Raw genomic sequence first — 23,567 nt, forward strand, 5'->3', positions numbered from 1 at the left:
ATAGGGAACAATGTACTAATGTAGCTTGTGGATATACAACTTCTATTTAATGTTTCAAAGGTGGCAATGAAGAGGGCCAACATTTTGCACTTGGCACGTTGATTTGAAACTGGCTGTTAAGGAAGGGAAGACTGAGATATTACTTAGGATTGTCATCTCATTTCTTCCTAAGAGGTTTAGTTGCCACAGTTTGGTTTAGGAAGAGAACTTCAGCACCATCACCTCAGCTTCAGACAGTGACACTCCTAGCAAGAGGCTGTTGACCCTCTTACCGTCTCCTTGTGTGTTAAGGTTTTGGGAATTGCCCGACAGAAATTAATCTGCCAGGTATGCTGGCTTTTTTTTTTTTAATTGCCTGCATGTTCCCCATTTACCTTTGAAATCTAAGACTCTGTTCTTCCATTCTCCAAAATACCCTGTATACCCAATATCACCTCCTTATATTTGGTATTCATTTGAATATGAATTCCCCTTGCCCGTATGTTTGACATTGAATACCTCCTGTTAATTAGATTATGTTAATTTGATTGTTATCCCAGCTCTTAGAACTTAGAAGGTATGGCAAAAATAATGTTTTAAACCCTGCAGTGTTGGTGAGCTGGCCGTGTGACATGCATGGCTGGGACACTAACTTCTGGAAAGTGCAGCCTCTGAGAGATTGTGGACATCTGCTGGCAAAAGTAAGCATTAATATTATATTTTGCTCTGTCAGCCTTTTTGGTCTATTTCTGCAGGGCTTGGTACAATTTAGTAGTGGTGGGAGTCACTTTCTTCTCTGTACGTTTACACCGGCATGAAAAGTATTTGTGAGGCCAGTTGCTCGGACTTAGGAGTGTTCTTCATTGACTGCTGGCTCTGTTTACATTGGGAGGACTTGGTTCTGCTCCTGCATTGGCATCTGGCAACTGGGCTCCATTGCCCAGCTCCGACTCTGGAGTGTGGCTGTGGGATCCTGGTTACAGATCTAGGTTCTGTCTCCAGGGTCTGTGGCCTGGGGCTGTGAGTCTGGGATGTGGAGTCTCTTTAGTGTGGCTTTGCATGCTGGGTTGGTGTGTGGGATCCACAGGCAGCTCTGGCTCTAGGGTCTGATGGATGGATTCTGGTGTCCAGAGTTCTCTGTCAGTCTCTGGTGTCCAGTGGCTGGCATTCGGTGTACATGGTCTGTCCTGGGTTGTGGGGACAGTTTTAGGATTGGGGCGGAGATCTGGCATTCAACTATTGGTTCTGGTTCTTCTCCAGGGTCCAGGTTCTAGACTCCAGGGCCTGTGTATGTTTTGGCATTGAGTGTCTGTGAACTTGATGCAGATCCCGGCCCACGGGATCTGTGTGCTGTGGCAGCAATAGACAAATTCACAGGGACTACAAAAATCCTGTGGGGAAAAAGGGATGGCATGGCCACTCTCTAAGTGAGAGAGGGCGTGAGGGCCAGAGAGAGCCCCTGAGAAAGCCCCATCCCTGCCTGGGCAGGTTTTCAGTGCTTTTCTGGGCAGTTTACATAGAGGATGGTCCACATTTACTGTGCCCATGCTCACTGTAGGTGATTACCTTTTACGTACAACCAAGGACAGAATGCTGCTAATTACATCAAAGAGAAGGATGTTACAGTTCCGGGGCGGGGGGGGGGGGGGGGGGGGGGAGTGGTTGAACTGGTCACACTCCATACTTGGGTGGTTTAGCACAGACTTTAGGAAGTTAAAGATACTCAGTCAACATTTGCTGCCTCAATCCAGGGTGAGGGAGTTTCTGGGAAAGCAAGTCTCAGAGCAGCCTAGGTACAGGGCACGCCTGATTCCCCACAGAAGTAACTGTGTGTATGGGCGTGGGCCCTGCCGGTTGGACCTCGCTCCCACTGGCTTTTCCGAGTGGGATCTGGGCTGCATTTCCCGTGCGTGGGACAGTTCCCTATACTCCATCTTGGCCGGCAGTCCCTGGTTCTACCTTTTGCACTCTGCCTTTATGTGGGTGGGAGACATGCTTGGAAATGTGGTCTCCAGAAAAATGTGTGGTCCTCTGGACAGTAGGGAAAGCATGCAGTAGTTGGGAAGCGCCCTGCCCTGTTTCAGAAGCTGTAACCCCCCATGGCTAAGGCTGAGTGAAAGACCTTGGCACCACAGGCCATTAAGGAGACAAAGCTTATCTCCCTGGCAGGGGTGCCGCCCCTGCCCACTTAACTTTACCCTGCTTGGCCCTGAGCCTGATCAGTTAGCCAATTATGGGTACGATTCCTCAAGGGAGGGATGACCTAAGACAGGCATGGTCAGGAAGAGGCCCTCAGGGAGGACTTGGGGGGCTATAGAAAAAGGCAGTGATGGACCCTCGCCCCTCAGCTTTGACATAGCCTGAGTCCTCATTCTGTCTGCAAGAAGTCTCCTAACCTCTTGGCTGCCTTACTTCCCCTGCCTGACTGAAGCCTGAAACAATGACAGAGGGCAGTGCAGCCCTGTGCTGGAAAGGGCGTTTCCCTGGTGCGGATCAGGCCTAAGAGGGAATACAAAAAACCCCGTGAAAACTGCTTTGCTAAGAATGCCCTCAGGTTTCTCATAAGGGTCCAAGCATGAAATGAGTTTGTTTCCCAAAGTTTCATAGCCCTTTAGCTAACTGACCCTGACTGAGAATAAGCCCTCAGAGTTCTTTGAATGTTACCTATTGTTTGATTCTTACTGCCTGACAATGATTGATGAGCTTTACCTGTATTCCTGTGCGAATTGCACCCAATAAAAGCCCATTGAGGAAAAGGGTCTTAGCCCTTCCCCTTGCATAGATCAGTCACCTTTCCTCCCCAAGCAGATCATGTCTCAGTAGACTTATTCTCATCCTCGGCGGATGGGGGGCTCTGCGGGCAAAGCTGATATAATAGCTGTCACTATACCATCTAATAAAACAGTTTTGAATGATGTTAAAGGGCAAGTATGGGTGACCAGAGACAGGTGATGGGGTGGGGTTGGGGGAGTGGGGTTGCAGGCTGAACTGACTTGTGGCTGAACTGACTTTTCAGCCAAACAGACTTATTGGCCAAATGGACTTTTTCACCAAACAGGCTTTTTGGCCAAAGAGGCCTTTTCGCTGACCCGATTTAAGGCAAGGTTCAACCAGCATCGCAGCCGCAAAATCGTATACAGTCCATTTTTTGCTCCCATAGGATTTAACCTAGTATTCACAGAGAATAGACGAATAGACAGTTCTGTTGTTCAGCACTTCCGAAAGAGACTCCTACAGAAGCTCCAAAATGAACCACCATAGGAATTAGTTGATAACTTGACCTGAATGACGCTAAAGATGATAATTACCAATTCTTGATAAACAATTCTTCACCCCTCAATGCAGAGGTCAGAAGCAGAAACTGGAAATGTACAAGGTTTGCACATGTGGGAGGAACCGAAAATGGAAAAGGAAGTCCAGGCAAAGTTGAGGAAACAACAGTACATACACCGATAGCGCCGATATTTTACTTTGTTTTTTTTTCTGCACCTCTTGGTGCAGAAATCTGTATAAATTTTACCTCCACGTTGTTTAAGGAAGCTGCAACAAAGCAAAGACAAACGAATTTCAAGCACACCTTCAACTTGTCAAAGACTGACGCTACTATGCTACAGAGCCAGTTCTGAGAAACGTCACATAAAACGTATCAATGGCTCCTTTGCCCTTAACCTGAAAGCCAGTCACAAGGTAACTGGACACCCCTGAAATTTAGATGTTTTCGAATGCACTTGTAAATACCACTGCCCCCCAAAGTCCTTGACATTCCACTGGAATCAACCACTTTTCCTGCTGACCTGCACTGAGGTGTCATTCCCAAGAGTGACCACGAGGTGGCAGCATAAACTGACAGTTGGAACACAAACTCTACTATTGGCTTCCCACAAAGGTTCCTTCGCTTTTTTACCCGAACGAGGCCCCTAAAATAGTAAACGCACTCTAGGCAAAGTTTAGTAAACGAGCCCGTAAACATGTCTGGAGGGGCATATACATAAAGTGAAAGTGCTTGTATTTTACTTCACTTTTTCTTACCTCTTCGTAGAGAAGTTTAAATAAATTTTACCTCCTCGTAGTTGAAGGATTCTGCATCAGAGAAACCAAATTACAAGTGATTTTCAAGCATACCTGGAACTTGTGGAAACCCGACTCTATCACACTACACAGCCAGATCCAAGAAATGTCACATAAAATATGCTTATTCCGATCCTGGCCGTTAATCTGGAAACCAGTGACAAGGTAACTGGCCAGCCCTGACATTTAGACGTTTTCAAATGCACTTCTGAATACCCCTGCTATCCGAAGTCATTCATATTCCCCTGGAATCAACCACTGATCCTGTTGAATTGTACTGAGGTGTCATTCCTTAGAAAGGCCACGAGATGGCAGCAAAGACCAGCATTTGGAACACATAGTGTACTAATGCCTTGGCCAAAAATTTTGTTTGCTTTTCACCATCAGATGCCATGACAGAGACAATTTTCATTCTCCCCCAAACAACGGGACTGAACCACTACTGGACAAAGTTGTCACTGTTTTGTTCCACTGCCCTCTCTCACCTTTCAAGCTACTTCACCGTTCCATCGTCCCACAACATTGTCCTCTTTCAGACCAGGGAACTCTTCCAGGTGTCTTCTGCAGTCTTGCAGGGAAGGAAAATTCCTCTCCAATAAGAGAAATTCACAAAGACCAAAGTAAACGGTCATGCAAAGTGCAAGCTCTGGTGAGGACTGCGGATGAATCCTGACTGCTCAGCGGGGCTGGAACACTTTCCCCCTGCTCACCGAAGAGAAATGTGTGTGCTCCTTCCTTATCCTGAAGCTTCCCTGTCTTTCCTGACAAATTCTGGACATTTTCCCTCAGGTGGCTTTCACCTGGTCTAACAGAGATCAGTACTTGTTGGGAGAAGCCCTCTGGGTTTCCGCAAGGAGCTCCCACCGCAGGACATCACCTCCTTCAGATGAAGACCTCCCTTTGGAGGGGCTGCTAGTGGTTCCTGGGCTTCCCTCAATATCTCCTGTTCCACATTATTCTCAAATATCAACGGTTCATCCCCTCACACTTTGTCTTGGAAATGGAATGTTTCCCTTCCATTTCCGTAGAGAACTGCATGTGGAAATTCAGTCAAGATGGGACCCCCACCACCCAGCTTGACATCTGTGGAACCCAAACGTCAAAGAGATTAACATAATCAAGCTGCTGCAAATGCTTTTCGACACTGGATTGGGATACTTTGAGTATATTGCCTGTCTCCCATGTGCCATAACGTGGTCCGTCTTCTGTTAACATCTGCCCTGGATGGCTCTCCACTGCTCCTGGTCTGCCTACTCGTGCGGTAACTGTCATGAGAAATCTCCTGCATTAATCTTTGCAGCCCACTTCTCACACGTTCCATCAGACTCAGCATCTTCTCCGTACACACCAAGCATCTTTTCTTGCCTTACACTTGCGCTTGTACCTTTCTGGAAATGACACAGACTGAGGGGCCAAAAATGTTCCTTATGTTCATGCATCTTCAGTGGGAAGAGGGCCACACACACATTCACCAGTTGTCATGAGGTTTTTCATCCCACAGGGATATGACAGTTGTCACGATACTGTCTAAACAACAGTTTCAAATGACATTAAAGGCAAGTATGCGGGACCGTTGCCAGGTGATGACATGGGGGCAACACAGAGGTGGTGCAGCTGTGGGGGACCAAACTGACTTTTTGGACAACTAGAAAGTAACTAGAAAGCCCTTACACTTAGATGTTTTGAAACGCACTTCTAAATACCACTGCCATCAACAGTCATTGATATTCCACTGGAATCCACCACTTTTCCTGACTCAACTAAGATGTCATTCCCCAGAAAGCCCACAAGATGGCAGCAGTATGCACACTTAGAACATTTTGGAAATGACCCTATTGTACCATCCCTGTGTTCTCAACCAACTTCAAAGGAGTGAAATTATAGAAAATGTTTCAGCCTCATGGCTGCTAATGTAGAACTCAGAAACAAAAGGTAACTGGAAAGTTCTTTTATTTAAATGTAATGAAAGACACTTCTCAAATAACATTCCACAAACCCTTAGTAGATAATTTACTATAGCCAATGACTTTTACCGCCGGCCTGCACGAAGCTATTATTCCCAGGTGACACACGAGATGGCAGCAGAGAGACACACTTGGGACAATTTTCAAAGGGACCATCCTGTGCTAAGGCAAGTTTAAACAAATTTCAAAGGACTGAAATTACATACAGTATATTTCTTACTGTCATTGCTGTTAACATAGAAATCATGAACAAAGGGTAACTAGTAAGTCCTGATATTTAAAAGTTACTAAATACACGTCTAAATAACATTACAATCAACACTCATTGATGTTCTAACTACACTCAACCACTTTTCCTGCTCACCTGCCCCTAACATGTTATTCCTCAAATGACCACGAGATGGCAGCAGAGACGCACACTTGGAACACTGTACTATTTGGCCAAAAGGTTCATTCAGTTTTTATGCAAAGACGCAAAGGAAGAAACGTTTTTCATTTTCACCAATAACTGTATTGAACAATGTATTCACCGTTTTGTTCCACTGCTTTCTGCAATATAGCAGGCCTCTTCATAATTCCATCTTCCCAAAAGTTTTTATCTTTAGGCCAAGCCAATATAAAGCCAGTTTCAACAAGCATCAGAGCAGTGAAATTACATACAATGTTTCTTAAGTGCTCTCATTTCACTTCAGCCAGAATTCACATTCCAGAAATGGGTCTTAGGAAAGTCCTTATATTTGGTAGTTATGTAATGTACTCATAAACAACCTCAAAAGTAAAACATGATTTGAATTACAAAATAATTGAAAATGAATGGTGATAAAGATACTGCATACCAAAACTCATGTAGGAAATCTTCACCCTTCAATGCAGATTATCAGAAATAAAAGCTGCAAATTTACAATTTTTGTACCCATATTAGGAACCTAAAATAGTACATTAAATCCAGAGAAAGTAGATAAAAATGTGCACAGGATGTGAGAGGGGGCCACAGATGTGGGTGGGGCTGGGTGGGAGGCCAATTTAGGCTGGGGGGCATGAGGGGCTGGCAATTCTGGGGGAGAGTTGAGCAACCACGTGGGCTGGAAGTTAGGTGCTGCCAGCTGCTGCTGGTCTCTGGTCTCTGTGGTCCCGAGGTGTTGCTCACAGCCTAAGCTGACGCAAGCAACGCAAACCAGGGACAGGAGCTGAGCTGTGTCGGAGCTATGAGGTGGGAGGGTGGAGGGCAGATACAGCCCCGCTGTGGGGAGCAGAAAAGGGGGGCCTGGCTGTTTCTGGGGTACACGTCTCAGGTCCCAATTTAGCTGACCACTTACTGTGGGACCACTTTTCTATATTTATCTAGATTATGTTTCAGTTATAGATAACTTTGGTCCATGGATATACAATGATACCCATTTTTTAACCCAAAAACAAGATGATATTTTTCATCTGTTAAAGTTGCTGTTGTTGGGTGGCAATTTCCAATTTTGTTCATACAGATCCTGTACGTTGTTGTTAAGCTTATTCCCAGTTTTTTTTAACCTGTTTTGTTGCTATTGAGTCTTTAAAAAAATTGTATCTTGAATTTACTATTTCTGCATATTTATTTCTGCATGTTATTTTTGCATCACTGCACTAAATTCTATTGGTGATACTTTTCCGTGGATTCTCATGAGTTACAAAGGTAAACATGCTCTCATGCAATAATGATCGTTAAATGGTTGTAGCTGTAGGTGACCTAGGAATAGTTAAAGCCTGAAAGAACACAGGAAGTGAGGTAATGTGAGGAGACAGAAAAATTTTCTTTGTTAGTCATACATAGATTAACGGCTCAATAAAATAGTAACATCCTTCTTAGCATTTTAAATGAGTTTGGGGCCTGGAAGCATGGTGTTGTAGAAATCAGAAGTATTTTGTTACAGGGAATGTGCCCCGGGCAGGTAATCTGAGGAACACAGAGTGTGGCAAATGTCCACATTTTCCAAGAGGAAAACTTGAGATGGTGAAATGTGGAATCTAACAGAGTAAGAATCTTTGTTCTAAGTGACATTATGAATCAGTCATTACAGTGATATATGAGCAGTGGAGAGAAGCAGGGATCCTCAGATGAGTACTGTGTTTAATCACAGTGTGATTTGGTCTCCTAAGTGGATGGGTCTTCCTTTGCCTCCAGATCTATTGCCTGGGACACTTCTCCCTGACATTTGTCAGATGGCTGGCCTTTTTTATTCTTTAAGTTTTAGCTTCCATGCTTCCTGTTCCAAGAAAGGCAGCATTTCAGACATAGGATGCACAGGGACATGCTGTTTGTATTCTAAGGGACTCTTCAGGATACAGAACAGGGTTTGTCATTCTCAGCACTATGGACCTTTCCGGCCCCATAACTCATTCACCTGGGGGATTGTCCTCTGCATTGCAGGTGCTTATTAGCATTCAGTACCTCTATTCACTGCCCACACCCTGGCTTCCCTTCCCCTCAGGACAGTCTAAAATGGCTCAGCACATTGCCTAAAGCCCCCTTTGGGGCAGAAATCACCTTTGGTTGAGAAACAGTTTGAAGCTTTTATCATTTTTGAAAGCAGAAAGATCTTGGTCTGGCATACAGTATTTTTATTGTTTTTCTATGTAAATTATTTCCCAGTCTGACTGTGATTTATTTTGGGAAGGTATTTAGAAGTGTGTTTTAGAACATCTAAATGTAGGGACTTTCTAGTTACCTTGTGACTGGTTTGCAGATCAATGGCAAAGAGAGCAATAAGTAGTTTGTGAGATATTTGTTGAAACCTGGTTTATAGCTGACTATAGTCATGGTTTAAAAAGCTCTAAGTGTGCCTGAAAAGCATTTTTAGTTTACTTTGTTGCTGCTTACTTTAACAGTGAGAAAAAAATGTTTTCACAATTCTACCCCAAAAGTTAAACAGAACTGCTATCATTTTATGTACATACACTTGCGGAGATGTCGACTTGCACGTTTCTGTCTACTTTCTCTGGATTTAATTAACTATTTTAGTTTCTAAGTATGGGCACAAAACTTGTATATTTTCAGCTTTTATTTTTGATACTGTGCATTTAAGGGTGAAGATGTTTCCCATAAGTTTTGGTATGCAGTATCTCTATCACCGTTCAGTTTACTTTGTGATTCAAATCGATGTGCATTCAGCTATTGGTTCTGGCTCTACTCCGGGGTCCAGGTTCTAGACTCCAGGGCCTGTGTATGTTTTGGCATCGGGTGTCTGTGAACTTGATGCGGATCCTGGCCAGCGGGATCTGTGTGCTGGGGCAGCAATAGACAAATTCACAGGGACTACAAAAATCCTGTGGGGAAAAAGGGATGGCATGGCCACTCTCTAAGTGAGAGAGGGCATGAGGGCCACAGAGAGCCCCTGAGGAAGCCCGATCCCCGCCTGGACAGGCTTTTACTGCTTTTCTGGGCAGTTTACATAGAGGATGGTCCACATTTACTGTGCCCATGTTCACTGTAGGTGACTACCTTTTACACACAACCAAGGACAGAATGCTGCTCATTACATCAAAGAGAAGGATGTTACAGCTCCAGGGGGAAAGTGGTTGAACTGGTCACACTCCATACTTGGGTGGTTTAGCACAGACTTTAGGAAGTTAAAGATACTCAGTCAACATTTGCTGTCTCAATCCAGGGTGAGGGAGTTTCTGGGAAAGCAAGTCTCAGAGCAGCCTAGGTACAGGGCAGGTCTGATTCCCCACAGAAGTAGCTGTGTGTGTGGGCATGGGTCCTGCCTGCCAGACCTCGCTCTTGCTGGCTTTTCAGAGTGGGATCTGGGCTACATTTCCCCCGCGTAGAACAGTTCCCTATACTCCATCTTGGTCGGCAGTCCCTGGTTCTACCCTTTTGCACTCTGCCTTTATGTGGGTGGGAGACATGCTTGGAAATGTGGTCTCCAGAAAAATGTGTGGTCCTCTGGATAAGAGGGAAAGCATGCAGTAGTTGGGAAGCGCCCTGCCCTGTTTCAGAAGCTGTAAACCCCCCATGGCTAAGGCTGAGTGAAAGACCTTGGAACCATAAGCCATTAAGGAGACGAAGCTATGTCCCTGGAGGGGCACTGCCTCTGCCCACTTTACTTTACCCTGCTTGGCCCTGAGCCTGACCAGTTAGCCAAAGATGGGTAAGATTCCTCAAGGGAAGGATGACCTAAGACAGGCATGGTCAGGAAGAGGCCCTCAGGGAAGGACTTGGGGGGCTATAGAAAAAGGGGGGATGGACCCTCGCCCCTCAGCTTTGACTTAGACTGAGTGCTCATTCTGTCTGCAAGAAGTCACCTAATCTCTTGGCTGCCTTACTTCCCCTGCCTGACTGAAGCCTGAAACAATGACAGAGGGTGGTGCAGCCCTGTGCTGGAAAGGGTGGGTTCCCCAGGGTGATCAGGCCTAAGAAAAAATATATAAACCCCGGTGAAACCTGCTTTGCTAAGAATGCCCTCAATTTTCTCCTAAGGGTCCAAGCATGAAATGAGTTTGTTTCCCAAAGTTTCATAGCCCTTTAGCTAACTGATCCTGACTGGGAATAAGCCCTCAGAGTTCTTTGAATTTTACCTATTGTTTGATTCTTACTGCCTGACAATGACTAATGAGCTTTACCTGTATTCCTATGCAAATTGAACCCAATAAAAGCCCATTGAGGAAAAGGCTCTTGGACCTTCTCCTTGGAGAGATCAGCCACCTTTCCTCCCCAAGCAGATCGTGTCTCAGTAGACTTATTTTCATCCTCGGCAGATGAGGGGCTCTGCGGGCAAAGCTGATATAATAGCTGTCACTATACCGTCTAATAAAACAGTTTTGAATGATGTTAAAGGGCAAGTATGGGTGACCAGAGACAGGTGATGGGGTGGAGTTGGGGGAGTGGGGTTGCAGGCTGAACTGACTTGTGGCTGAACTGACTTTTCAGCCAAACAGACTTATTGGCCAAATGGACTTTTTAACCAAAGAGGCTTTTTGGCCAAAGAGGCCTTTTGGCTGACCGGATTTAAGGCAAGGTTCAACCGGCATCGCAGCCGCAAAATAGTATACAGCCCAATTTCTGTTCCCATAGCATTTAACATAGTGTTCAGAGAGAATAGACAAATAGACAGTTCTGTTGTTCAGCACTTGCGAAAGGGACTCCTACAGAAGCTCCAAAATGAACCACCATGTGAATTACATGGTAACCTGTCCCGAATCACGCTAAAGATGCTAACTACCAATTCTTGATAAAGGATTCTTCACCCCTCAATGCACAGGTCAGAAACAGAAACTGGAAATGTACAAGGTTTGCACATGTAGGAAAAACCGAAAATGGAAAAGGAAGTCCAGGCAAAGTTGAGGAAACAAGAGTACATACACCGATAGCGCTGATATTTTACTTTGCCTTTCTTTCTGCACCTCCTGGTGCAGAATTATGTATAAATTTTACATCCACGTTGTTTAAGGAAGCTGCAACAAAGCAAAGACAAACGAATTTCAAGCACACCTTCAACTTGTCAAAGACTGACGCTACTACGCTACAGAGCTAGTTCTGAGAAACGTCACATAAAACGTATCAATGGCTCCTTTGCCCTTAACCTGAAAGCCAGTCACAAGGTAACTGGACACCCCTGAAATTTAGATGTTTTCGAATGCACTTGTAAATACCACTGCCCCCCAAAGTCCTTGACATTCCACTGGAATCAACCACTTTTCCTGCTGACCTGCACTGAGGTGTCATTCCCAAGAATGGCCACCAGGTGGCAGCAGAGACCGACAGTTGGAACACACACTCTGCTATTGGCTTCCCACAAAGGTTCCTTTCCTTTTTACCCGAACGAGGACCCTAAAACAGTAAACGCACTCTAGGCAAAGTTGAGTAAACCAGCCCGTAAACATGTCCGGAGGGGCATATACATAAAATGAAAGTGCTTGTATTTTACTTCACTTTTTCTCATCTCCTGGTAGAGAACTTTAAATAAATTTTACCTCCTCGTTGTTTAAGGTTTCTGCATCACACAAACCAAATTACAAGTGATTTTCAAGCATACCTGGAACTTGTAGAAGAAACCCAACTCTATCACACTACACAGCCAGATCCAAGAAATGTCACATAAAATATGCTTATTCCGATCCTGGCCGTTAATCTGGAAACCAGTGACAAGGTAACTGGCCAGCCCTGACATTTAGACGTTTTCAAATGCACTTCCGAATACCCCTGCTGTCCAAAGTCATTCATATTCCCCTGGAATCAACCACTTTTCCTGCTGACCTGCACTGAGGTGTCATTCCCCAAAATAACCACAAGATGGTAGCAGAGACCGACAGTTGGAACACACACTCTGCTATTGGCTTCCCACAAAGGTTCCTTTGCTTTTTACCTGAACGAGGACCCTAAAATAGTAAACGCACTCTAGGGAAAGTTTAGTAAATGAGCCCGTAACATGTCTGGAGGGGAATATACATAAAATGAAAGTGCTTGTATTTTACTTCACTTTTTCTTACTTCTTCGTAGAGAACTTTAAATAAATTTTACCTCCTCGTAGTTGAAGGATTCTGCATCAGACAAACCAAATTACAAGTGATTTTCAAGCATACTTGGAACTTGTGGAAAGCAGCCTCTAGCACGCTACACAGCCAGATCCAAGAAATGTCACATAAAATATGCTTATTGCGTTCTTGGTGGTTAATCTGGAGACCAGTGACAAGGTAACTGGCCATCCCTGACTTTTTGACATTTTCAAATGCACTTCTGAATACCCCTGCTATCCGAAGTCATTCATATTCCCCTGGAATGAACCACTGATCCTGCTGACGTCTACTGACGTGTCATTCCTACGAATCGCCACAAGATGGCAGCAAAGACCAGCATTTAGAACACAGTGTATTAATGGCTTGGCCAAAAATTTTGTTTGCTTCTCACCATCAGATGCCATGACAGACACAATTTTCATTTTCCCTCAAACAACGGGACTAAACAACCACTGGACAACGTTGTCACCGTTTTGTTCCACTGCCCTCTGCCACCTTTCAAGCTAATTCACTGTTCCATCATCCCACAACATTGTCCTCTTTCAGACCAGGGAACTCTTCCAGGTGTCTTCTGCAGTCTTGCAGGGAAGGAAAATTCCTCTCCAATAAGAGAAATTCACAAAGACCAAAGTAAACGGTCATGCAAAGTGCAAGCTCTGGTGAGGACTGCGGATGAACAACGACTGCCCAGCCAGGCGGGAACAGTTTTCCCCTGGTCACCAAAGAGAAGCGGGCACGCTCCTGCCTTATCCTGAAGCTCCCCTGTCTTTCCTAACAAATTCTGGACATTTTCCCTCAGGTGGCTTTCACTTGGTCTAACAGAGACCCGTACTTGTTGGGAGAAGTCCGCTGGGTTTCCGTAAGGAGCTCCCACTGTAGGACATCACCTCCTTCAGATGAAGACCTCCCTTTGGAGGGGCTGCTAGGGGTTCCTGGGCTTCCCTCAATATCTCCTGTTCCACATTATTCTCAAATATCAATGGTTCATCCCCTCACACTTTGTCTTGGAAATGGAATGTTTCCCTTCCATTTCCGTAGAGAACTGCATGTGGAAATTCAGTCAAGATGGGACCCCCACCACCCAGCTTGACATCTGTGGAACCCAAATGTCAAAGAGATTAACATAATCAAGCTGCTGCAAATGCTTTTTGACACTTGATTCGGATACTTTGAGTATGTTTCCTGTCTCCTGCGTGCCATAAGGTGGTCTGTCCTCTGTTAACGTCTGCCCTGTATGGCTCTCCACTGCACCTTGTCTGCCTACCTGTGGGGCAACTGCGCATGAGAAATCTCCGGCATGAATCTTTGCAACCCACTTCTCACACGTTCCATCAGACTCAGCATCTTCTCCGTACACACCAAGCATGTTTTCTTGCTTTACACTTGCGCTTGTACCTTTCTGGAAATGATACAGACTGAGGGGCCAAAAATGTTCCTTATGTTCATGCATCTTCAGTGGGAAGAGGGCCACACACACATTCACCAGTTGTCATGAGGTTTTTCATCCCAGGGGGATATGACAGCTGTCACAATACTGTCTAAAAAACAGTTTCAAATGACATTAAAGGCAAGTATGCGGGACCGGCACCAGGTTACATGCTGGGGGTGATGCAGAGGTGGTGCAGTGGGGGGCCGAACTGACTTTTTGGACAATCCCATTTAAAACAAGTTTCAACCATCATCACAGCCTCGAAAGCCCATACAATATGTTTTCTGCTCTAATGGCACTTGAGCTGGCACTCACAGGGAATGGATGAGGACAAAGTTCTGCTGTACAGACCTTCTCAAATAGACTCCTACAGAACCTCCAAAATGAACCACTATTTGAATTACTAAGTAACTTGACCTCTATGATGCTAAAGATGCTACGGACCAAAACCTGAGAAAGAAATTCTCACCCTTGAATGCACACATTAGAAACAGAGGCTTAAAATGCACAAGTTTTGCACCCATACAAGGAATCTGAAATGGTAAACAAGGTCCAGGCAAAGTGGAGGAAACGAGCCTGTAGAGATGTCCAGAAGGGCACATACATACAACGATGGCGCTTATTCTATTTTACTCTTTTTTACTTGTACCTCTTAGTGCAAAATTATGAATAAATTTTCCCTCCACGTTGTTTAAGGAAGCTGCAACACATAAAGCCAATGACAAGTGATTTTGAAGCACACCTGCAACTTTTAACAACTTGATTACACTATAAAGCCAGTTCCAACTATGTCACATAAATCACGTTTATTGTTCCTTGGCCATTATTCTGGAAACTAGTCTCGAGGTAACTGGAAAGTACTTACACTTAGATGTTTTGAAGTGCACTTCTAAATACCACTGCCATCAACACTCATTGATATTCCCCTGGATTCAACCACTTTTCCTGACTCAACTAAGATGTCATTCCCCAGAAAGCCCACAAGATGGCAGCAGTATGCACACTTAGAACATTTTGGAAATGACCCTATTGTACCATCCCTGTGTTCTCAACCAACTTCAAAGGACTGAAATTATAGAAAATATGTTTCAGCCTCATGGCTGCTAATGTAGAACTCAGAAACAAAAGGTAACTAGAAAGTCCTTTCATTTAAATGTAATGAAAGACACTTCTCAAGTAACATTCCACAAACCCTTAGTAGATAATTCACTATAGCCAATGACTTTTACCGCCGGCCTGCACGAAGCTGTTATTCCCAACTCACACACGAGGTGGCAGCAGCGAGACACACTTGGGACAATTTTCAAAGGGACCATCCTGTGCTAAGGCAAGTTTAAACAAATTTCAAAGGACTGAAATTACATACAGTATATTTCTTACTGTCATTGCTGTTAACATAGAAATCATGAACAAAGGGTAACTAGTAAGTCCTGATATTTAAAAGTTACTAAATACACGTCTAAATAACATTACAATGAACATTCATTGATGTTGTAACTGCAGTCAACCACTTTTCCTGCTCACCTGCCCCTAACATGTTATTCCTGAAATGCCCACGAGATGGCAGCAGAGAAGCACACTTGGAACACTGTACTATTTGCTTGGCTAAAAGGTTCATCCAGTGTTTATGCTAAGACGCAAAGGAAGACACGTTTTTCATTTTCACCAATAACTGTATTGAACAATGTATTCACCGTTTTGTTCCACTGCTTTCTGCAATATAGCAGGCCTCTTCATAATTCCATCTTCCCAAAAGTTTTTATCTTTAGGCCAAGCCAATATAAAGCCAGTTTCAACAACCATCCCAGCAGTGAAATTATATACAATGTTTCTGAAGTGCTCTCATTGCACTCCAGCCAGAATTCAGTTTCCAGAAATGGGACTCAGGAAACTCCTTATATTTGGTAGTTTACTATAATATACTCATAAACAACCTCAAAGGTAAAACACAATTTCAATTACAAAATAATTGAAAATGAATGGTGATAAAGATACTACATACCAAAACTTATGAAAAACATGTTCGCCTTTAAATTCACATTATCAGAAATAAAAGCTGAAAATTTACAATTTTTGTACCCATATTAGGAACCTAAAATAGTACATTAAATCCAGAGAAGGTAGACAAAAACGTGCACAGGAGGTGAGAGGGGGCCACAGATGTGGGTGGGGCTGGGTAGGAAGCCAATTAACGCTGGGGGGCGTGAGGGGCTGGCAATTGTGGGGGAGAGATGAGCAACCAGGTAGGCTGGAAATTAGGTGCTGCAGGCTGCGGCTGGTCTCTGGCCTTCGTGGTCCCGATGTGTTGCTCACAGCCTATGTTGACGCAAGCAATGCAATCTACGGACAGGAACTGAGCTGCGTCGGGGCTATGAGGTTGGGGGGTGTTGAGGGTAGACATAGCCACCCTATGGGGAGCAGAAAAGGGGGGCCAGACTGTTTCTGGGGTACATGTCTCAGGTCCCAATTTAGCTGACCACTTACTGCAGACCACTTTTCTATGTTTATCTAGAGTATATTTCAGTTATAGATAAATTTGGTCCATGGATATACAATGATACCCATTTTTTAACCCAGAAACAAGGTGATGTTTTTCATTTGTTAAAGTTGGTGTTATTGGGTGGTAATTTCCAATTTCGTTCACACAGATCCTGTACATTGTTGTTAAGTTTATTCCTGGTTGGCTTTTTACCTGTTTTGTTGCTATTGAGTCTTTTTTAAAAATTGTATCTTTAATTTCCTCTTTCTGCATATTTATTTCAGCATGTTATTTTCGCATCACTGCACTAAATTCTATTTGTGATTATTTCTCATCAATTCTCATGAGTTACGAAGGTAAACATGCTCTCATGCAATAATGATCGTCACATGGTTGTAGCTGTAGGTGACCTAGAAATAGTTAAAGCCTGAAAGAACACAGGAAGTGAGGTAATGTGAGGAGACAGAAAAATTTTCTTTGTTAGTCATACATACTCAATAAAATAGTAACATCCTTCTTAGCATTTTAAATGAGTTTGGGACCTGGAAGCATGGTGTTGTAGAAATCAGAAGTATTTTGTTACAGGGAATGTGCCCCGGGCAGGTAATCTGAGGAACACAGAGTGTGGCAAATGTCCACATTTTCCAAGAGGAAAACTTGAGATGGTGAAATGTGGAATCTAACAGTAAGAATCTCTGTTCTAAGTGACATTATGAAGAAGTTATTACAGTGACATAGGAGCAGTGGAGAGAAGCAGGGATCCTCAGATGGCTACTGTGTTTAATCACAGTGTGATTTGGTCTCCTAAGTGGACGGGTCTTCCTTGCCTCCCGATCTATTGTCTAGGACACTTCTCCCCGACATTTGTCAGATGGCTGGCCTTTTTTATTCTTTAAGTTTTAGCTTCCATGCTTCCTGTTCCAAGAAAGGCAGCATTTCAGACATAGGATGCAAAGGGACATGCTGTTTGTATTCTAATGGAGTCTTTAGGATACAGAACAGGGTTTGTCATTCTCAGCACTATGGACCTTTTGGCGCCACATAAATCCTTCTCCTGGGTGATTGTCCTCTGCATTGTAGGTGCTTATTAGCATCCATGACCTCTATTCACTGCCCACACCCTGGCTTCCCTTCCCCTCAGGACAGTCTAAAATGACTCAGCACATTGCCTAAAGCCCCCTTGGGTGCAGAAATCACCTTTGGTTGAGAAACAGTTTGAAGCTTTTATCACTTTTGAAAGTAGAAAGATGTTGGTCTGGTATGCAGTATTTTTATTATTTTTCTATGTAAATTATTTCCCAGTCTGACTGTGATTTATTTTGGGAAGGTATTTAGAAGTGTGTTTTAGAACATCTAAATGTAGGGACTTTCTAGTTACCTTGTGACTGGTTTGCAGATCAATGGCAAAGAGAGCAATAAGTAGTTTATGAGACATTTGTTGAAACCTAGTTTATAGCTGACTATAGTCATGGCTTAAAAAGCTCTAAGTGTGCCTGAAAAGCATTTTTAGTTTATTTTGTTGCTGCTTACTTTAACAGTGAGAAAAAAATGTTTTCACAATTCTACCCCAAAAGTTAAACAGAACTGCTATCATTTTATGTACATACACTTGCGGAGATGTCGACTTGCATGTTTCTGTCTACTTTCTCTGGATTTAATTGACTATTTTAGGTTGTAAGTATGGGCACAAAACTTGTATATCTTCAGCTTTCATTTTTGATACTGTGCATTTAAGGTGAAGATGTTTCCGTAAGTTTTGGTATGCAGTATCTTTATCACAATTCAGTTTACTTTGTGATTCAAATTGACGTGCATTCAGCTGTTGGTTCTGGCTCTACTCCAGGGTCCAGGTTCCACACTCCAGGGCCTGTGTATGTTTTGGCATTGGGTGTCTGTGAACTTGATGCGGATCCTGGCCAGCGGGATCTGTGTGCTGTGGCAGCAATAGACAAATTCACAGGGACTACAAAAATCCTGTGGGGAAAAAGGGATGGCATGGCCACTCTCTAAGTGAGAGAGGGCGTGAGGGTCAGAGAGAGCCCCTGAGAAAGCCCGATCCCTGCCTGGACAGGCTTTTACTGCTTTTCTGGGCAGTTTACATAGAGGATGGTCCACATTTACTGTGCCCATGCTCACTGTAGGTGATTATCTTTTACGTACAACCAAGGACAGAATGCTGCTGATTACATCAAAGAGAAGGATGTTACAGTTCCTGGGGGGAAAGTGGTTGAACTGGTCACACTCCATACTTGGGTGGTTTAGCACAGACTTTAGGAAGTTAAAGATACTCAGTCAACATTTGCTGCCTCAATCCAGGGTGAGGGAGTTTGTGGGAAAGCAAGTCTCAGAGCAGCCTAGGTACTGGGCAGGCCTGATTCCCCACAGAATTAGCTGTCCATGGGTGTGGCTCCTCCTGCCAGACCTGGCTCCCACTGGCTTTTCAGAGTGGGATCTGGGCTGCATTTCGCGTGCGTGGAACAGTTCCCTATACTCCGTCTTGGCCGGCAGTCCCTGGTTCTACCCTTTTGCACTCTGCCTTTATGTGGGTGGGAAATATGCTTGGAAAAGTGGTCTCCAGAAAAATGTGTGGTCCTCTGGGCAGTAGGGAAAGCATGCAGGTGCTGGGAAGCGCCCTGCCCGGTGTCAGAATCCCTAAAACCCCACGGCTAAGGCTGAGTGAAAGACCTTGGGACCATAAGCCATTAAGGAGACAAAGCTTATGTCCCTGGAGGGGCACTGCCCCTGCCCAATTTACTTTACCCTGCTTGACCCTGAGCCTGACCAGTTAGCCAATGATGGGCAAGATTCCTCAAGGGAGGGATGACCTCAGACAGGCATGGTCAGGAAGAGGCCCTCAGGGAAGGACTTGGGGGGCTATAGAAAAAGGGGGGATGGACCCTCGCCCCTCAGCTTTGACATAGCCTGAGTCCTCATTCTGTCTGCAAGAAGTCTCCTAACCTCTTGGCTGCCTTACTTCCCCTGCCTGACTGAAGCCTGAAACAATGACAGAGGGTGGTGCAGCCCTATGCTGGAAAGGGTGGGTTCCCCGGGGGCAATCAGGCCTAAGACAGAATACAAAAAACCCTGTGAAACCTGCTTTGCTAAGAATGCCCTCAGTTTTCTCCTAAGGGTCTAAGCATGAAATGAGTTTGTTTCCCAAAGTTTTATAGCCCTTTAGCTAACTGACCCTGACTGAGAAGAAGCCCTCAGAGTTCTTTGTATGTTATCTATTGTTTGATTCTTACTGCCTGACAAAGATTGATGAGCTTTACCTGTATCCCTATGCAAATTGAACCTAATAAAAGCCCATTGAGGAAAAGGCTCTTCCCAGTCCCCTTCCCCTTTGAAGATAAACCACTTTTCCTCCGCCAGCAGATCCTGTCTCGGTAGACGTATTTGCATCCCCAGCAGACTAGGAGATCTGCAAGCAAAGTCCCCACACACACAGTTCTGTGAACACAGTCACGAGGACTCTGCAAACCTGGGATGATGACTCAGGAGTGGGGGGCATTGCCCCGCAGAAGACAGGAATTGTTTTTGGGGAGGGTTCTAAACTAGGGTCCCTGCACGTACCTGGCCCCAGGCCTGCCCTGAAATGAGCCAGCCGAGTCTGTGAATAATATATCTCCTGGGACACTACTCTGTTTCTCAGTACCAAGGGGGGGAGCGCCTTACGGATGGAAGAACAGGGGATCTTCACGGTGGGGAGGAAGTGACGGAGGGGTCTGAGGGTTTCCCCCAACATAGGCCAGTTTCTCCCACCCCGGCTCCATGTGTCTGAGCCCCATGGAGGCACAGGGACGCTTATAGCAGGATGCAGGTGTCCTGCGGGGGTCAAGGGAGAGCGTGGGCACTTCCCGGGCAAGAGAGGGTGCCTGGGCCCCGAGAGAGCCCCCGCGAAAATCCCCAGCCCTGGCCCCAGTGGCTCCAGTGGCCTCCCCAGGCTCCTGCCCTGGGGCGTGGTCCCGCTCAGCGGGGCCCAGGTTCGCCCCAGGTGAATGCCTTTGTGGACACCAAGGACAGGAGGCCTTCGCTGCCTTCACGGAGAGGGGGTTTTCAAGCGCTGGGGGACCGGGGTCGGGGCGGTCACAGTGCATTCTCCCGTAGTTTAGCCCAGACTTTAGAGACTTGAAGCCTCTGGGTCCAAGTTGGGGCATCAGGGCAGGGTGGGGCAGTTTGAGCCAAAGCAAGAATCTTAGCCTCCCCGGTGGGGTGCAGGCCTGAGTCCCCTCGGATGCACGCGTCCGTGGGTGAGCGTCCCGCCCACCCTGGCCCGCTGCAACTGGCGCCGAACCGTGTCCGGTGCCCCGCTAGGGCCACAGGTCCCCAGGTCTTCCGTGGGCGCTCTGCCTCTGCGCGGGTGGGAGGCCTGCTGGGAAGTGTGGTCCACGTGAGAACGCGCGGTCCTCGGGGTGGCCTGAAGAGCTTCCAGTTCTCCGGACACGAGCCCTGGGACCCTGTGAACCTGGCCTGATATCTCAAGGGTGGTCACGTTGCCCCTAGGGAGGCTTGTCGTGGGTGGGGCCTGCCCTGCGCCCGCCGGGCCCCGCGTCTTGGCTGGAAACCGGCCAGCTGCGGCTCGGACAAAAGCCATCTCCTGGGGGCCTCCCCCCTGTTCTTCCATCCGTAAAGGGGGTCCCCTTTACGAATGGAAGAACAGGGGGATCTTCGCAGTGGGGGGGATGGGACGGACGGGTCACGGGTTTGCCGCAACGCAGGCCATTTGCTGGCACCCCGGCCCCACGGGTCCGAGCCCCATGGAGTCAGAGGGCCGCATATAGCGGGATGCAGGTGTCCTGTGGTGGTTAAGGGTCCGTTCGGCATTCTCCAGGCGACAGAGGCCGCCTGGGCCCTAGAGAGCCCCCGGGGATAGCCCGAGTCCTTGCCACAGATGCTCCTGTTGCCTTTTTGGGCACATTACACCCATGGGAGAACCGGCCTTTGTCTTTTGTCCTTTCTGTCACACCCAGCTCACACTGCCTTTTCCGAAAGTGTTCTGGGTTACATTTCACATACAAGGAATTGTTCCCTCTATGAACTAACTAATGGTCATTGACCCCAATTCAATGTCAGTATGTGTTCCAGTGTTGGGGTGTGGGAAAGAAGGGACCGTTATTTTTGGAGTTGCTCCGTTTTGGTACAGAATAGCTGTGAGTGCGTCATGACTGAGAGGAATCCCAGTGTTGTTCCAGGTGACTCATGAAACAGCACCTTTGTGGTTCAGGTGTGTAGTGTTGCTGCTTAGTTGTGAAGCAGCAGGGTTGAGCAGGCCCTGCAGTGAGTCAGCCCCCGGGCACGTTCCCCCTGAGGTTGTGCTGCTCATTCTGCTCTGGTCCTGTCATTTCCTCTCTGCTCCGCTGCATTTGCACACAAAGAAACGCACTTTGGAGAATGGGCCCCTCTGAGTGCGGAGTTCGGGGCTGGGTGAGCAGAGAAAAGGCCTCTGGTGGTGTCACCACAGCAATCTAGGTTATTTTTATTCTTAAATTTTGCCATGTTTTTCCCTCGTATTTTTTTAACCCAAAATGAGGATGACTTTTTTTTTGTTACAGATTATTTAAATTATACAGGAAAGTGAAAATTAATTCAAAATTCTACGAAAACTGCCAATAACTGCTATTGTTTTAAGTATATACCCTTCAGACTTCTCTCCTTGCCTATTTCCATTCTTCTGCTTGCTCTGGATGTAATTTATTATTCTGGGTGTGTAATATGGATGCAGAACATGTGAATTTTCAGCTGTTTCCCCCTAGTGTGCAGGTTCATCACTACTTTTCCCATATGTTTTTGATGTATTATTTTTATTATTATTCAGTTCCAATTATTTTTTAACTCCAATTGTGACTTATTTTGAGGGTTATTTAGAAGTGTATTTCATCAGTTTTAAATGTAAGAACTTTCTAGTTACCTTTTACAAATGATTTCTAGATTATCTACAATGTGAGCAAGAAACATACTTCATCTAATTTCAGTCCTTCGAATTTTCATTGGCACTGGCCTCATAACAATATGGTGGATATAAAAAAATCTCCCAAGCTGCATCTCTTCGTTTTGGAAATATCACCTTTGTGCAGGTGAGCAGGAAAAGTTGTGTATACTCGGTTGTCTGTGGATGCTGAATCCAGTTTGCTGCTCATGGTATGTCTTACATCCTTACTGAATTTTTTGAGGTGCTCTCTTGTTTATGAAAGGAATGCTCTATTCCTGACGAGAGAGGTTTGTTAAATCTAGTATGATTATAAATATTTTTGTGTCTCTGTTCTATATAATTTAAGTTTATGATATCGAGTACATGGTGAAGTTGGATCTTCCTGGTAAATTAAACCTATTGATATAAAGTGCTCTTCATCTCTACTAATTCTGTTTACCTCGAGGTCCACTGCATGTTATTACGTAATTTTCATGTGGTTTATGTTTGCGTAATACAGGATGGGAGAAAAATAGGGTCAGAGTTGCGAGTACGAGAATCAAAGTTTATCGTTGTCTTATTATTTAATAATTACGATATCATTTTCCACGTAAACAACTGTAAAGCTGCTTTTGTACCACCCTGTGTATCTGTTCCCGTTCTTTCACCTTCTGTCTTTTTGTACCCTATGTTTTAGGTAATTCCTATTTTCTCACACTTTGTGTCTTTCCCTTTTATTCTCAGAACTTTTTCAGAGTACTCTTTAATTTCATAAAGTATACATCATTTATGTCTGTCCACAGGTATAGTCGATTCCTGACTGATTTTGTTTAAGTGGACCACTAAAAATCAAACCCACAGATGAGGGGCGGGGCCTGTCTGAGGTCAGAGGCAGGACTGGGCTGCAGGTGAGAGGGGTGGCCAGGCCAGAGATGTGGGTGGGGTGGGTGGGAGGCCAATTTAGGCTGGCAGGCCTGAGGGGCTGGCAGTTCTGGGCCAGAGATGAGCATCGACACGGACCCGAGGTTGGGCGCTGCTGCTGGCCGCGGGTCTCTGCTGTCACGAGGTGATGCTCCTGGCCAAACGTGATGCAAACAACGCAATCCAGGTACAGGAGGTGAGCTGCATGGGGGGTATGAGGTGAGGGGACTGGGGGCAGATACAGCTACCCTGTAGGCAGCAGAAAAGGGGGGCCAGACTCTTCCTGGGCACACATCTTGGGTCCCGATTTAAGGGACCACTTCCTGTGGT

At 45.4% G+C, this 23,567-nt stretch overlaps 1 long non-coding RNA gene across 1 annotated transcript; it reads left to right on the forward strand.

Annotated features, from left to right (window-relative positions):
• The first annotated feature begins 661 nt into the window (after positions 1-661).
• On the forward strand, positions 662-23,192 carry LOC128779638 (uncharacterized). The gene is made up of 3 exons (XR_008425712.1): positions 662-680; positions 22,337-22,482; positions 23,120-23,192. It is a non-coding gene; the product is annotated as an uncharacterized lncRNA (long non-coding RNA).
• The last annotated feature ends 375 nt before the right edge of the window (positions 23,193-23,567 follow it).

This window comes from Desmodus rotundus, chromosome 1, assembly GCF_022682495.2.
Source record: "Desmodus rotundus isolate HL8 chromosome 1, HLdesRot8A.1, whole genome shotgun sequence".
NCBI classification, from domain to species: domain Eukaryota; kingdom Metazoa; phylum Chordata; class Mammalia; order Chiroptera; family Phyllostomidae; genus Desmodus; species Desmodus rotundus.